Source organism: Myotis yumanensis, unplaced genomic scaffold, assembly GCF_028538775.1.
Source record: "Myotis yumanensis isolate MYYU_CA2020_CCGP unplaced genomic scaffold, mMyoYum1.0.hap1 SCAF_4, whole genome shotgun sequence".
NCBI lineage: Eukaryota > Metazoa > Chordata > Mammalia > Chiroptera > Vespertilionidae > Myotis > Myotis yumanensis.
Genome location: NW_027223755.1, coordinates 481,462 through 498,203, shown reverse-complemented (window position 1 = coordinate 498,203; position 16,742 = coordinate 481,462). Strand labels below are relative to the sequence as shown.

The following is a 16,742-nucleotide window of genomic DNA, read 5'->3' as shown; positions in this document are numbered from 1 at the left end:
GGCAGAGTATGTCACTGGGGTCTTTTTAGTTGATGTTAATATTAAGTTGTTCCAACACCATTCAGAATAAGGCATCCTTTTCCACTGGGCTGCACCGGTGACTCGTAAATCAGGGAGCCCAGTGTGTGTGGCTCCATTGGGCCTCCCTACGCTATTCCGTTGGTTCATCTGTCTTCATTCAACAGCGCAGTGTCTTCTTTTTACTTTCAGACTAAGTTTTAGATCAATTCTTTTGTTTGTTTGTTAATCCTCACTCGAAGATACTTTTCCCTTGGTTTTATTTTATTTTTTGTTGTTAATCCTCACCCAAGGATTAGAGAGAGTAGAAGGGAGAGGGAGAGACAGAGAGACACATCAATTAGTTGCCTCCCAAATTAGAACCAGGGATTGAGCCTGCAACTTAGGTAGGTGCCCTTGACCGGAATTGAACCTGGGACTCTCTCTGTCTCCCCCCCCCGCCCCCCCCCCCCCACCCCGCTAAAAAAGTGCCATTGACGCCTCCATTGGTTGAAATTACAGGCAGTCTCTCCCTAAAGTTCTCTTCCGTCCATGCCCACTTGATGAAGGAACTTCTTGCTTTCGTTCGGGCACTAATCATGCCAACAGGCCGGGCTCAGCCTGGAGGGAGAACCTCCTGGAGGCGCAGGCCGCCCTTGGGGGCCTCCGGGACTCCCATTTCAGCAGCTTCGAAGGTGGCGAGGCCAGTACCAGAGTGGTTCTTGGGGCTTTCCCAGGGCCGAGATGGGTCTGCTCGAGCCCCAGACACGGGACCTCGCTCTGAAGGTGGGTTTCTGCAGCCGAAGAGGTTGCGAACCTTTGTTATAACAGAGAATAGAACAGTCCTGTCAGCTCACCGTGACCCACAGCAGCGCTGCTCCCATCTCATGCTCCGCGTGACTGTTCTCCTACATCGTTCGTGGCCCCGTTGCTTTAAGCCTCTCTTTCCGGCTGGTGCTGCAGGAGACGGATTTGCCTGTGCTTCCCGCAGAACAGATTCCGCAGAAATGTCTTGTTTGTTTGTTTGTTTGTTTGTTTTTAATATATTTCCACTGGCAGACGTTCAACCACGGAACCACACCAGCGGGCTTTGCTCTTCCTTTTGAAGTTATTCTTTGATAGAATCTGTCCTTATATGTAGTGGACTTCCTATCAGTTTTTTCCTAAGGAAAATCCCGCTGGTGTTTTGATTGGAATGATGGAAAGTTACACCTTGGCTTGGAAAGAATAACATATTTATGGCACTTGCTTTGTTTTTCTTTATCCCCTTCTGAACCCTTCAGCTCATCCATCTTTTTTAGAAAAATATTTTTAAATTGATTTCAGAGAGAGAGGGAGAAGGAGAGGGAGAGGGAGAGATAGAAACATCAATGATGAAAGAGAATCATCCATCGGCTGCCTCCTGCACGCCCCACACTGGGGATTGAGCCCACAGCCTGGGCTTGACCGGAATCAAACCCGGGACCTTTCAGTCCACAGGCCGACGCTCTATCCCTGAGCCAAACCAGCCAGGGTTCGTGCCAATTTTAAATACCCAGAATTTCAGTTGTCCCTTACGTGTATTTTTACCTTTTTTTTTTTTTGCAATTATCGTTACTTTTATTGTAATATTTTCAAGGTGGTTAATGCTAGATAAGCATATATTTTATATTTTTTTAACTTTTCATATTAGGCTTCAGTTGGAGAAAAATTAATTACTCATACTCTCAATTCATTGCTTACTATCAAGAGCTGCTCTGTAATGCCTATTAATGGTTCGTTCATTTTAGTTTCTTTGAACCTTACTCACTCATCTTATTTTTCTTATTTTTCTTCCATCACTTTAATATGTTTGATCCAGGTTATAAAACATGCACATGTTCTTGTAAAATATATCGTTTTGCATTGCATGTCTCTGTGCTTTAATCTACATTAATGATATGTGCCATGTATTCTAGTTCTTACTTCTTTCTTCCTCAGCATTATATTTTTATGATAGGCCTATACCGTTGAGTACATATATGTTAAATATATATATTGCTTCTGTCTGCATAGCATACCACAGCTACCACATTATTTCTTTGGTTAATCCTCACTGGAGGATATTTTTCCATTGATTTTTTAAAATAGATTTTTATTGATTTCAGAGAGGAAGGGAGGGGGAGAGACAGAGAGAGTGAAACATCGATGTGTGAGAGACACATGGATCGGCTGCCTCTTGCATGTGCCCTGACTGGGGCCGCGGATTGAGCCGGCAACCAAGGTATGTGCCCTGGACCAGAATCGGACCCAGGACCCTTCAGTCCACAAGCCGATGCTCTATTCACTGAGCAAACCAGCCAGGGCACGTCCACCACATTTTGCACACCCACCCCTCGCACATGTCAGGCTCACACTACCGTCAACACTGGGATGAGCATCCTGTGTAACCTGCCTTCATACCTGTGCAGGAATTTCTTTTTTATGTTTATTTTTAAAGTATTTTTATTGGTTTCAGACAGGAAGGAAGAGGGAGAGGGAAAGAGAAGCACCAATGGTGAGAGAGAATCATTGACTGGCTGCCCGTGCGGGAGTTTCTGAGATAACAGCTGAGTCTGAATCGGGCACTAGCTCCTTATCCCCGAGTCTGGCCGGAACGCTTTCTAGAATGTCCTGGACGCTGGTTCCCGTGTCCCTGCCACTCTGCCAATCTGATGGGTGTGAAGAGGGTGTCACCTTTGCTTTAATTTTTATTTATCTGCCTCCTGGTGAGGCAAGTGTCTCTTCAGTATTTGCCAGCCTTTGTCCACCTCCTGTTCACATCTTTTATCCATCTTTCCAGACGGCTTCCAATTTCCTCTCTGCTGGCTGTGGGAGCCGTTGGCGTATTCTACTTAGAACGCCCTGCGGGTTTTAGTCATGGCTAATATCTTCTCCCAGTCAGCCACCTGCTTCCCACGTTTGTATTTCATTGGACAAAATTTTTTAAATTGTATGCAGGGACAATCGTTGTTTTTATCTCACAGTTGTATATTATATATATGTATATATATGTATATATTTTTTGTTGATTTCAGAGAGGAAGGGAGAGGGAGAGATAGAGACATCAATGATGAGAATCATTGACTGGCTGCCTCCTGCACGCCCCACACTGGGGATGGAACCCACAGCCCAGGCATGTGTCCTGACCAGAATGGAACCCAGGACCCTTCAGTCCGCAGGCCGTCGCTCTATCCACTGAGCAACACCAACTTGGGCTCACATTTGTATTTTTATTTATTTCTTTCCCCACATTTGCGTTTTTAAAGGACAGTTTCCCTGGTTCATAGGAGAGCCTGCACCTTGTCCTGGAGTCGCTGTCAGGCGGGGCCTCTCCCAGGGCCGACACGCAGGGCCCGGCCTTTCCGGGGCAGGTGGGCGGTTTCTCCGCCACCAAGTCTTTCCTCCTTCCAACCACCAGGTTCCACCTCTCCCTGCGCTCTGTCTGTGCCCGGGTCTGTCTGTGCCCGGGGTCAGTCTGTCCCCGGGTCTGTCTGTCTGTCTGTTCCGTCCCCGGGTCAGTCTGTCCCCGGGTCTGTCTGTCCCCGGGTCTGTCTGTCTGTCTGTTCCGTCCCCGGGTCAGTCTGTCCCCGGGTCTGTCTGTGCCCGGGTCTGTCTGTCTGTCTGTTCCGTCCCCGGGTCTGTCTGTCCGTCCCCGGGTCTGTCTGTCTGTCTGTCCCCAGGTCTGTTTGTCTTCCCCAGGAGTCTAGGGCTTTGGATCATGTGGCTGATTTACATTCGTGTTGTCCTCGGTCCGTTTTTAATGGTGTTTAGGTGACATGATCCCGCCACTGCGTGTCCTTCTTCCTGTCCAGCAGGTGCAGGTCACCGTAGGGACGGGCCACGCGGTGGGCAGCAGGGAGCCCATGGACCGCACTGCTCCCCAGGATGGACCCTGCTCCCCGGGATGGACCCTGCTCCCCGGGACAGGACGCTGCTCCCTGGGATGGGATCTACTCCCCGGGATGGGCCCTGCTCCCCGGGACAGGACGCTGCTCCCCGGGATGGGATCTGCTCCCCGGGATGGGCCCTGCTCCCCGGGACAGGACGCTGCTCCCCGGGATGGGATCTGCTCCCCGGGATGGGCCCTGCTCCCCGGGACAGGACGCTGCTCCCTGGGATGGGATCTGCTCCCCGGGATGGGCCCTGCTCCCCAGGACAGGACGCTGCTCCCCGGGATGGACCCTGCTCCCCGGGATGGGATCTGCTCCCCGGGATGGGATCTGCTCCCCGGGATGGGCCCTGCTCCCCGGGATGGGCCCTGCTTACCTCATCGGAGTCCGAGGGTCTCCAGTCCCCGCGGTGCCGCCGAGGGTTTGGTTCGGTCCGTTCACATCAGCTTCCCACGTGGGAGGGTCTCTCCATCTCCTCACCTCCACGCCCGCCCACCGCCGGCGCCGGCTGCTCCCTGATCCCCCTCCGGGCACCGCGCACCGGGCACCGCGCACTGAGCACCAGGCACCGAGCGGGTCCCCAGCGCCCACCGCTGATCCTCCTCCTCGGGGGCTGGAGCCCGTCAGGCCGCACGGGCCTCCCCCACCGCGTCCCCAGGAGCCGCCCTCCCCCGGCGGGGCTCCCCCGAGGGTTCCCCGGAGGCGCCGGCAGCTCGAGGCTGCCCTCCCCTGGGTCCCGCCCGTGCTCCTTCCCGGGACCCCCCGCCCCCCCCCCCCCCAGCGCATCTTGGGGACCCGCCCCCGTTCCCCCAGCGCATCTTCGGGACCCGCTCCCCCTTCCCCCCCAGCACATCTTGGGGACCCGCCCCCCAGTGCATCTTCGGGACCCGCTCCCCCTGCCCCCCCAGCGCATCTTGGGGACCCGCTCCCCGCGCCGCCCCCAGCGCATCTCCGCGGATGTACATACCGACAGCGTCTCTTTCCCTAGCAACGTGCTCTGGCAACAGCACTTTATTTTTGCGGGAATTTGTCCCTGGGCTCAGGTGCACCCCCCATGAACAGGAGCACCTCCTATTCAACCCGGACTTTGTCCCTTCCCCCCCTGGCCAGGAACAGCGGCGCGACCAGCCTGTCCTTTGCTTGCAGTGTGTTATTTATTTCACCTTTAAGAGACGCTGTCCTGTGTGTTATTGGCTTTTGAAATTACTATAATTCCCACCGCGAGCCTGTGCTACATACATTGCTGAGAAAGGTAGAGCCAGTCTCCGAGTGCAACCCTGCAGCTCCCCCCCCCCCCCGGGAAAATGACCCCCCCTCTCCCCCCCCAAGGCTCTGAGGCTGTCCGGTGGGCGCTCATTGGGGCGTCCGTCTGTAACCCCTGCTCATCCGGTTTTGCTTTGCTGGTCACTGTGGGGAGCGGCTACCGCGTTTGGACAGGTTCAAGCCTCGGACTGATGAGAAGGCAGGTCCTCTTGCGGCAAAGCCCTCCCAGCACATTACAGCCAAAGGCTGTGGCTGTGAGCCTGACCTCACGGTCCGAACCTGTGGGCCCAGGTGGCTGAGTGATGTGGGCTGGGGGAGGTGCAGCAAGTGCTGCCAAAGCAAAGCTTGATCGAGTTCAGGTGCATGTGACTGAGTGGATTCGAAGCCTGCGAGAACGTTGTAAACATCTTGACCTGCCCTTGCTTTGCCTCCTGGATCTGACTATAAAATAAAGACTCGGCTTGCAGGCCGTGGCGCTGTCTCTCCATCCGAGGACAGTGTCCCACCTGGTCCCAACTGTTTTCTCTTGTCTGTCTGCTTTAATCCTTCACCGCCCGCCCTCAGGTTCATCCCTGGCCGCCATGGGCACGGTTCAGTTACAGACTAGAGATGAGCTGTGGGTGTGGGAACACAGGTCTTAGTTACGTCTTCCTCTGCACGCTTCTGTACTTTTAACGTGTCTCAAAGTTAAAAGAGAAAAAATGCAGTACATGTTTATTGTTCCAAATCTGGAATACACAAAAGAGTAGAGTAATCTTCCATAATTTTACAACCGAGGGGTAATTCCCTGAAGATGTCAGTACCCATTTCCCAGTGATGGGAACTGGCCGATTTTCTCCAGGGTTGATGAAGGTTAAGGAGCCCACATTTGAAAGCTCAGAAAAGTATTTCATTTGAAAACAAGTGCTCGCTTCGGCAGCACATATACTAAAATTGGAACGATACAGAGAAGATTAGCATGGCCCCTAAAAAAAAAAAAAAAAAAAAGAAAACAAGCACCATCAGCCCGGCCGGTGTGGCTCAGTGGTTGAGCATCAACCTATGAACCAGGAGGTTAGGGTTCGCTGCGAGGTCAGGGCACATGCCCGGGTTGTGGGCTAGATCCCCAGTAGGGGGTGTGCAGGAGGCAGCTGATCTGTGATTCTCTCTCATCACTGATGTTTCTATCTCTCTCTCCCTCTGCCTTCCTCTCAGAAATAAAATAAAAAATATACTTTAAAAAATACATTATTTTTTTATAGATTGTTATTGATTTCAGAAAGGGAGAAGGAGAGATAGAAACATCAATGGTGAGAGAGAATCACTGATTGGCTGCCTCCTGCACGCCCCCTATGGGGGAGGGATTGAGCCCGCAACCCGGGCATGTGCCCTTGGCCGGAATCGAACCTGGGACCCTTCAGTCCACAGGCTGACGCTCTATCCACTGAGCCAAACCGGCCAGGGCAAAATACATTATTAATACATTATCAATCTTTCTGATCTTTCCCAAAGTATTCTTATACCCAGGCTCGTCATTCTGCTATAAAAGAAAAGAAAAGAGAAAAGCGACATCAGAATTCCCAGATCAGGCAGGGGCCATAAAGGATCCTTGGCACAGAGGCACCGGGTAAGACTTTAGGGTAATCCGGTCCTTATAACACAAATGGTGATCACCTATGCCACACGTTTGACTCAGACAAACATCTTTCAGGACTTTGCCATTTTAATGAACAGAACCTATTCATTGAATAGTTTCCACTTCAGAAACTATTCACTCCCATAAAGCAATTTTCCTTTTCCTTTGGGTCTGCAGGTAGCAGAATGCTTTTGGCAAACTTATTTCTTCGCCCAATTTATGGGCAATAAAGTCTCTACAGGAAGTTTTGCCAGTTTTCCTCCGACCCAGGTGCACCCCCTGGTGAGTGAGGTTTGGCTCCTGGTTCTTAAGGGTTGGAGGGAGGGCGTGGCTGGTCCACGGAAGGGAGGTTTCAGGTTCTGGTCTGGCCACGGGCAGGCAGCAGAGGCCCCTGGGAAAGGGGCTCAGGAGTAAATGGAGCCGCAGTCACCCCACTGGGAGGTCTGATCCATAAACTCCTACCTGCCTCGGGCAGCAGTGAAAGGCGACCTTTGCCCTGAGCGAGCCCATCCCTCATGTCCCTTGTTCCTGAGCCTGGAGGTTAACACACCTTTGAGATGCCTGTTTCAGAGACCCCAGGGGCATGGCCACCCTCCACAGAGCCATTATCTTGTTCACCACCTTCCTTGCCTTCTCCCACCTTCATGGAATCTTCTTTTTTCTTCATGTTTTTATTGATTTCAGAGAGGAAGGGAGAGGGAGAGAGAAGCATCAATGATGAGAGAGAATCATGGGTCGGCTGCCTCCTGCACTCCCAACACTGGGGATCGAGTCCACAAACCGGGCCTGTGCCCTGACCGGGAATCGAACCCTGACCTCCTGGTTCATAGATCGATGCTCAGCCACTGAGCCACGCTGGCCGGGCTCATGTAACCTTCTAATGTCATTGTCCGGAGCGTTTGTGATCTTGCTATCCTGCATGTCCTCAGTTTGGCTCAAATAAAAACACTCCACAGGCTTGAAAGGAGGCCGGAGTGGTGGCCCTGAGGCAGGGACCCCACGGGTGCAGAGGCCCCTCCAGCCTGCCTGGGGCTCACCCACAGCCGCCCGTGTGGCCCTACTATGCGGGGGGGGGGGGCAGTTGTGGGGCTTGGGCTTGACAACAGGACTCCACTTTCTCTTCCCCAAACTCAGGCCCTGGAGCCAGGCTCAGTGGAGAGGGGACCCCACCCTGCAGGACGGCTCTCCACTCGTCTCCGCGGGCTTCCTCCCTCTCCGGCCGGCTGCTGCCACTCCGGAAAGCTGTTGTGGCAAGTGAGCGAGGCCAGAAGATGGAAGGACTGTGTCGCGTCAGGGATCTCAGTGATCTGGGCGCTGGGCTTGGGATCCACAGTGAGGGCCGGGTCAGAGGCCTAAAGAGAGGGTGAGGGCTGGGCGTCGGTGCTGAGGGGCGGGGGGGGGGCGGGGGGGGGGGGAAGCAGGCCCCAGAAGCCAGAGATCCCCGACTTTGGAGACTTGAGACCTGTCATCGGGCCCATCAGCATGGCTCTGGGCCTTTCCACAGGACAGTCCCGCACACAGGGAGATGCTCCCTGGAAAGCGAGGCCACGGCGAAGGAAGGCTGAGACCGCAGGGACGTGATGGACGGGAGTTTTAGAGCATCCGGAGTCAGCCAGGGGTCGGCTTTCTCCATAATCAGATCACATCTCCATTCGTTAGCACTTCTGAAGGGAAAGGACCGGAGGAGTTTCTCTCCGTCCAGGAATTCCCCTTCAGGAGGGAGTGGAGGGCGGGTGGGCAGGAACCAGAGCCCGAGGGAGAGGCAGGAGGTGGGGGAGGTGACCGTGACCTTCCCAGCCTCCCCAAGGCCAGCAGCTACCTGACTTGCCCTGTGGGCGGGCTGGGAACTGCGAGGGCGTTTTGATTGTTACAAAGAGAGCATTTAGCAAACTTACGTCCAGTCCACCCGCCTTCTTTTAAAAGATAAGCACTGAGTATTCCTTGCTGGGCTGTAACGGACATTGAATTTGCTAGGAAAGCAAGTACTGGCAAAGCGAAGGAAATCGGTACTTTCCACCCGGCCTGCATGGCTCAGTGGTTGAGCATTGACCTATGACCCAGGAGGTCAGGGTTCGATTCCAGTCAAGGGCACCTGCCTGGGTTGTGGGCTCGATTCCCAGTGTGGGGCGTGCAGGAGGCAGCTGATCCATGATTCTTAATGTTGATGTTTCTATCTCTCTCTCCCTCTCCCTTTCCCTCTGAAATCAATAAAAATATATTTTAAACAAAAAAACCGATGGTACTTCCCTTTGTGGGAAACTGTACCAAGAAACATGCAGAACTTTTTTATTTTTTAAATATATTTTTATTGATTTCAGAGAGGACGAGAGGGAGAGATAGAAACAACCTGTTAACGTAAAAAACCATTAACACCTGTAAAGAATTTTTGTGAGTTTATTTGAACCAAACTGTCGACATACGCCGGGAAGCAGAACCTCAATGAATTGAGATAGTGCCCCAGAGAATGTCGGGTTAGATCTGCAGTTATACATTGCAATCAGAGGAAGGAACGCAGGTGGGGTACATGAAATTGTGGACGAAAGGGGCCACATGCTGATCTGACAGGCTCAGGGGAGGCCTGCATGGCAGTTTTGCAAACTCAGAGACCTAAAGTAACCGCAAAGGATGGTCTGAAATTAAACTTTGACTAAAGCAGTTATGGTGGGCAGTTATGTCCTAGGCTGGTATCTTCACTGACAAGGTCAACCTTTACCTTCTCCCAGCCTGTCTGTCTTTTTGCATCTATGATAACAGACCTTTGAAATGTCTGGGTAACTTGTGACTTCCCTGTATCTGGAGCCCCTGGGGCACAACCAGGTGTGCTGGGCGCCAGGACAGATACCACAAATTCCTTCATTTATCATGTTAATTGTTCCTGTACCCACCTAAGTATGTGTCCATGTAATCCACCTATGTTCCTCCTTTGATTGTAATGTATAAATACGGATGTAACCCCGCCATTCTCCAGAGCATTATCTCAATTGGTTGAGGTTCTGCTTCCTGGCCTATGTCGACAGTTTGGCTCAAATAAACTCACAAAATTCTTTACAGGTTTCAATGGTTTTTACGTTAACAAAATCCATTGGTGATAGACTAGAAAGGCGGGAGGAAGCAAGTGGGGAAACACCTGGGATTAAATAAAAAGTAAAATGATGGACACATATTTAGGTGGGTGCAGGAACAATTAACATGATAATGAAGGAATTTGTAGTATCTGTCCTGGCGCCCAGCACATTATGTTATGCCCCGAGGGGTCCAGAAAAAGGGAAGTTACAAGTTACCCAGACATTTCAAAGGCTACGTTCTCATAGATGCAAAAAGACAGACAGGCTCAGTGAAGGTAAAGGTTGACCTTGTCAGTGAAGATACCAGCCTAGGACATAACTACCCACCATCACTGCTTTTAGTTAAAGTTTAATTTCAGACCATCCTTTGTTAAGGTCTCAGAGTTTGTGAGACCTCCATGCAGGCCTTCCCTGAGCTTGTCAGGTCAGCACGTGGCCCCTTTCGTCCACAAACCATAATGAGAAGAATCATTGATCGGCTGCCTCCTGCACACCCTACCCTGGGGTTCGAGCCTGCAACCCGGGCGTGACCGTGACCCCCTGGTTCCTAGGTGTCTACACTCAACCACTGAGCCACTCGGCGGGCGAAACAGGCAGAACTTTGGAAAATAACCCCGTGCACCTCGCCCAGTGCTGTTCCCATCAGTGCAGCACACTTGTCACCGTCCGCCTCTGTAGCTTTTGCAGACAATGACTCCACAGAGGGGAAAAGACACACTGAGGCATATTCAAAATGTTACGAGTTTATTTGAGCGCAAACTTGATTAGAGTCGCAGCCTCTGGTTCTGCCCTAGAGAAGAGCCCTGGGGAGCTGTCCTTGGGGACAGAGCAAGCGGAACAAGGGAGTTACGCTGATTAAAACAGCGTTGGTTGCTACAAGGTCACACCCGCAGGGGATGGTGGGGCTATCCGCCCAGCGACCTCCCTGGTGCCTTCCCTTGGTGACCAGAGGCTCAGCAGCGGTGCAGCCCTCTTGGGCCCACTGTCTTGTTTTTCGATTGTACAGACATATGACCGTGCCCGTGGGCGTTCCGGGGGCTACGCATGAACACACTGGACTGTGTTTATGACAAATCACTTCCAGGTTATTACAGTAAAGGGGCACCACAAAATATTTATTGTTAAACGTGGGAGGAGGGTGTGGATATGGAGAGCGAGGACCCGCCGGCCACAGGATCAGAGCTTTTCACGCTGGGATCCTTAGACCCCTCAGAACATCATGAAAACCAGACAGCTCCCGGCTACACGTGAGCGTACCCCGTGTTTCATATATGCAAATAGGCTCCTTGTCGCGGGGGGGGGGCGGGTGTCTGGGAGAGGCGGTCGCGGAGGAGGGTGCACGGGCAGTTAAGTAAACGCGCTGGACTTGGTGGCGTGCAAGCAGAAAACCCCCTCCTGTCCCAGATCTGAGCCTGGAAACCCTCTCTCTGGAATGGCTTTGGTCTGCCTCGGGACAGCCTCTTGGGCCTGACCTGTCGCCTTTTCGGTCACTTTCAGCTACGAAAAAGGCCAGCCTGTCCAATAACCTACATCCCCGAGCTCAGCCACCCAAGCCTTCTCCTCCCTCAAGTGCCTTCCTTCAGGTGTTAAACCTGTGCTGGGAGGCGGGGCCAGGTCAGTTTTCGCTCCATTTTGCTCCTCCCTGGGGGCTGTGAGGTTGCATCGCCCCCTGCTGTTGAATTCGGATGGGGTGGGAGAGGGGCCTGGCTGTGAGGCTGCGGGACTTGCGGGTTGTGATCTGATAGGGAGGCCTCTGGGCAGACAGAGGCCACAGGCCGGTCCTGTCCAGAGTGCTTTTCTATAGGTTCCATAACCCGCCCCACTCTGAACAGGCCTCACTGTAGGAACCGTATTTGCAGGCTCTTACTGGCCGCCTGTGACCCTCCCTCCACCCCTGGCGTGGACAGAGTCCCTCCTTGACCAAACTCTAGCCAGGCGCCTCCGAGCCCTTTCTTGGCTAGGCCTTGACCTTGGCCCATAAAGACATGAAGGAACAATGACAGCTGTTCAAGGCCGCTCCCCAGGATGGCCAGTGCCTGCTGAGGAGGCTCAGCGCGGCCAGAAGAGCTCGCTGTTCCAGCCCCACTGCCCCCGCTCCAGGAGGCAGGAGTCCGACTGTGATAAGGGCAGTTACACCCCAGATGGGATTCCCATGGACCCACCTCCTCCCGACGCCTGTGATTTTCCATCCTCCCCCCCCCCCCCCGACTCCCAGAGTCTCCTCTCCCTCCCCAGCCCTCATTCTCCCTTCAAACGCCCCTCACCGAGGCCTGAATGGACGTCCCGTTGGTCCGCACAGGTCTCTCCCCTGTGGGAACAGCATGTCGTCTGTCCTCCCCACGTCTGTCCGGCCTCGTTTGCCTTGGACAGAGTCCAGGGTTCACAGGGACCCACCTGTGCTGGACCCACTGCACCTCTCCAGGTGTGCTCCCGGGGCGAGTCCAGCTGCCTTCAGTGAGGACACGTCTGCATTAGGGGCCACTCGGGACCGGACCTGGGACGGGGCCGTTCCCCACACAGTCCGCGTAGTGGCCTGTGGTGCCAGGAGAGGCCCTCCCAGCCTGAGACTGGGCCTGAGGCAGGTGTCCTGTGTTTTGTAAACTGCCCTCTTCACTGTCTCCGGATGGCCCGCACCTCCGCCATTCCTCCGTGGTTATCTGTCCACTTTGTCCTTTGCCCATTGCTGCAGCAAGAGTGGAGGTTTGACAGCCATTTCTCTCTCCTTCTTACCATCAAGTCTTACAAAATGGGAGAAGTAGAATTCCAGGAACTCCTTTAGAAGAGCTGGCTCAGGTGGCAGGAACACCATGCAGCAGGCAGTTTGGTCTGCCTTATCCCCTGCAGTTTGCATGAGAGGCCCCTGTGCAGAAATGGCTGCTAGGTGTTTTTTTTTTTTAAAATATATATCCTACTGATTTTCTACAGAGAGGAAGGGAGAGGGATAGAGAGTTAGAAACATCAATGAGAGAGAAACATCGATTCAGCTGCCTCGTGCACACTCCCCTCTGGGGATGTGCCTGCAACCAAGGTACGTGCCCTTGACTGGAATCAAACCCGGGACCCTTCAGTCCGCAGGCCGACGCTCTATCCACTGAGCCAAACCGGTTAGGGCTAGGTTTTTTTTTTTTAAGTTTATATATATACTAGAGGCCCGGTGCACAAATATTTGTGCACTCGGGTGGGGGGGGGGTCCCCCAGCCCGGCCTGTGCCCTCTCGCAGTCTGGGACCCCTCGGGAGATAACTACCTGCTGGCTTAGGCCTGCTCCCAGGTGGCAGAGGGCACGCCCAATCCCTAGGTGCAGCCCCTGGTCAGGCTCAGAGCAGGGCCGATTGGGGAGTTGGGGTGCCACCCCGTCATGCACAGAGCAGGGCGGATCGGGAGGTTGCAATGCCACCCTCAGTCACGCTCAGGATAGACTGATTGGGGGGTTAGGGCACCGCCCCCTGTTACACTCAAGGCAGGGTCAATGGGGAGGTTGCGGCGCCACCCCCTGTCACACACAGAGCAGGGCCAATCAGGGGGTTGGGGTGCTGCCCCCTGTCACTCACAGAGCAGGGCCCATCAGGGAGTTGAGGAGCTCCCCCCTGTCACTCACAAAGTAGGGCCGATAGGGGAGCTGGGACACCGCCCCCTGTCACACACAGAGCAGGGCAGATCAAGGGGTTGGGGCACTGCACCCTGTCACACTCAGGGCAGGGCCAATGGGGAGGTTATGGCTCTACCCTGTCACACACAGAGCAAGGCCCGTGGAGGGGGGTTGGGGCACCACCCTCTATCACCCACAGAGCAGGGCCGATCAGGGGGTTGGGGCACCGCCACTGTCACACTCGGGGCAGGGCCGATGGAGAGGTTATGGTTCTACCCTGTCACACACAGAGCAAGGCCCGTGGAGGGGGGTTGGGGCGCCACCCTCTATTACCCACAGAACAGGGCCGATCAGGGGGTTGGGGCGCCACCACTATCACACTCAGGGCAGGGCCGATGGAGAGGTTATGGTTCTACCCTGTCACACACAGAGCAGGGTCCGTGGGGGCGGGGGGTTGGGGCGCCTCACCCTGTCACTCACAGAGCCGCAGGGCTGATCAGGGGGTTTGGGCGCTGCCCCCTGTCATGCTGATCCCGGTGCCGGGAGCCTTGCTGCTCTGCTGATCCTGGTGCCGGGAGGCATATTACCCTTTTACTATATAGAATAGAGGCCTGGTGCATGGGTAGGGGCCGGCTGGTTTGCCCTGAAGGGTGTCCTGGATCAGGGTGGGGGTCCCCACTGGGGTGCCTGGCCAGGCTGGCTGAGGGGCTGAGGGCTGTTTTCCCACTGGCAGTTGACTAAAAGCTCCCAACCGCTCCTTGTTTTCTTTTTTTTTTTTTTATTCTGGGCCAGCTTTAGCTCTGAGGCCTCGCTGCTGAAAACATGGATACAGTGTTGCGGTCCGGGGCTGACTGAAAGCCGGTTTTGTTTAGCTTCTTATTTGCAACATAGTAATAGTTGCTTAGAGTTGCAGTTGAGAGTCCGGCAAGTGAGGCGGGGAACGTTGGAGTCTGCAGTTCCTGGAGGAAGCAAGCCTCCTGCTCGCTTCAGTGCATGGCTGCCGGCCGCCATCTTGGCTGACAGTTAATTTGCATAAGGATACGCTGATTAGCCAATGGGAAGGGTAGCGGTTGTATGCCAATTACCATGTTTCTCTTTTATTAGTGTAGATATATAATTTCAGAGAGGGAGAGATAGAAACATCAATGATGAGAGAGAATCATTGATCAGCTGCCTCCTGCATGCCTCACACTGGGAATCTAGCCCGAAACCCCGGCATGTGCCCTTGACTGGAATTGAAACCAGGACCCTTCAGTCCGCAGGCTGTCGCTCTATCCACTGAGCAAACCAGCCAGGGCTAGATTCTACTTTTTAAAATTTGAGCCCAGTTAGCTATCAGAAGTCCTTCTTACTAGCTGTCTTCTTCTTTTAAAAAAAAATATATTTTCATTGATTTCAGAGAGGAAGGGAGAGGGAGAGAGGGAGAGAGAGAGAGAAACATCAATGATGAACGAGAATCATTGACTGGCTGTCTCTGCATGCCTCGTACTGGGAATCAAACCAACTACCCGGGCATTTGCCCTTGACTGGAATCAAACCCAGGACCCTTCACTCCGTGGGCTGACGCTCTAGCCACAGAGCCAACCAGCCAGGGCACTAGCTGTCTTCTTTAGGGTTCACACAGTTAGTTTTATTTTTAATTTTTTCTGATTTCTAGTGAGATAGAACATTTTTTCATATAATTATTGACATACACAACTAGCTTGTTCATATTCTCTTACTTTTTATGAGGTAGTTATCTTTTCCTTCATGATTTGTAAGAGCTCTTGATATATATGGTATGTAAATCAAACATTGGATATAAGAAATAGTTAACGAGTATATATATGTTAACGTAACAACATTCAAACCTGTACCACTGCTGTAAAAAACAAGGAATTCTTACCATTTGCAACAGGATGGATGTAGCTAGAGAGCATTATGCTAATCGAAATAAGCCAGTCAGAGAGAGATAAATATCCCATGATCTCACTCATTTGTGGAAGCTAATGAACAACATAAACTGATGAACAAAAATAGAACCAGAGACATAGAGGCATCGAACAGACTGTCCAACCTATGAGGGAAGGTGGGGGTGGGAGGGTGAGGGGTAAGAGATCAACCAAAGGACTTGTATGCATGCATATGAGCCAAACCAATGGACACAGACAGTAGGGGGGGAGGGCTTGTGCTTGGGGGAGGGGGTGGGGGAGGAGAGGTCAATGGGGGAAAAAAGAAGACTCATGTAATACTATAAACCCGAGGTTCTCAACCTGTGGGTCGCGACCCCCTTGGGGGGTCACCTAAGACCATCAGAAAAGACATATATAATTACATATTGTTTTTGTGATTCATCACTATGCTTTAATTATGTTCAATTTGTAACAATGAAAATACATCCTGCGTATCAGATATTTACATTACGACTCATAACAGTAGCAACATTACAGTTATGAAGTAGCAACGAAAATAATTTTATGGTTGGGGGTCACCACACCATGAGGAACTGCATTAAAGGGTCGCGGCTAGGAAGGTTGAGAACCACTGATTCTCAGCGTCTAAAGGCTTTTCCCCGAGGCCAAGTGACCACCAGACCAGGACATTCATTTAAAGCCGCGTGGGGGGCGCGGGACGGAAGCTGCAGGCTCAGCCCGGCACCACGGCCATCGCCACGGGGCCCTGCCGACCCTCGGAGAGCCTGCGCCGGCTCCCAGGAGCGTCTGGCGGCGGCAGCACCGGCTCCCGGCCAAGGGCGTGTGCACCAGCGCCGGGCCACCGGGCCAGCACCGCCGGAGCTTCCCCGCGTGGAACCGCGCATCGCGAGTACGTGACCCGCGTCCGCCCGGCCCAGCGCCCGACCCAGCGCGAGGCGCGCGCGGCTGCCCCGGCTTTGGGCTGCGCGGCCGCCTCGGGGCGCGGCGTTCCGGCCTGATCCACGGGGCCCCACCGTGTAGGCCCTGGGCGGCCCCAGGCGGGGCGAGGGCCCGCGGAGAGGCTCGGGGGGGAGGGGGCAGGGGGGGGGGCGAAGGCGGGGAATCCCCCTTCCGCCGAACCTTCCCGATTGTTCCCGGCGCGCACGTCAGCAGCAGGGGGTAATCCCTGCTCCAGCTGCTGCTGACGTCACCGCGCGGGCCCCACCCCCGGGGCCTCCTCGCGGCCCCGCCCCGACGCAGCCCCGCCCCTGACGTAGCCCCGCCCCTGACGTAGCCGCGCCCCGCCCCTCCCGCGGCCGCCGGCGTAGAGGGCGGGGCGTCTCCGCGGCGCGTGTGCGGCTGCGTGGGCCGGAAGGTTCTGAGGTGGAGGCGCTCCCCGTGCGGCCCCGCCCCGTCGGCTCCTGCGCTCGCG

General features: G+C 54.0%; 1 non-coding gene across 1 annotated transcript; it reads left to right on the top strand.

The window, feature by feature from the left end:
- Window positions 1–6,053: 6,053 nt before the first annotated feature.
- On the top strand, window positions 6,054–6,155 carry LOC139009613 (U6 spliceosomal RNA). The gene has a single exon (XR_011471346.1). It is a non-coding gene; the product is annotated as a U6 spliceosomal RNA (small nuclear RNA).
- The last annotated feature ends 10,587 nt before the right edge of the window (window positions 6,156–16,742 follow it).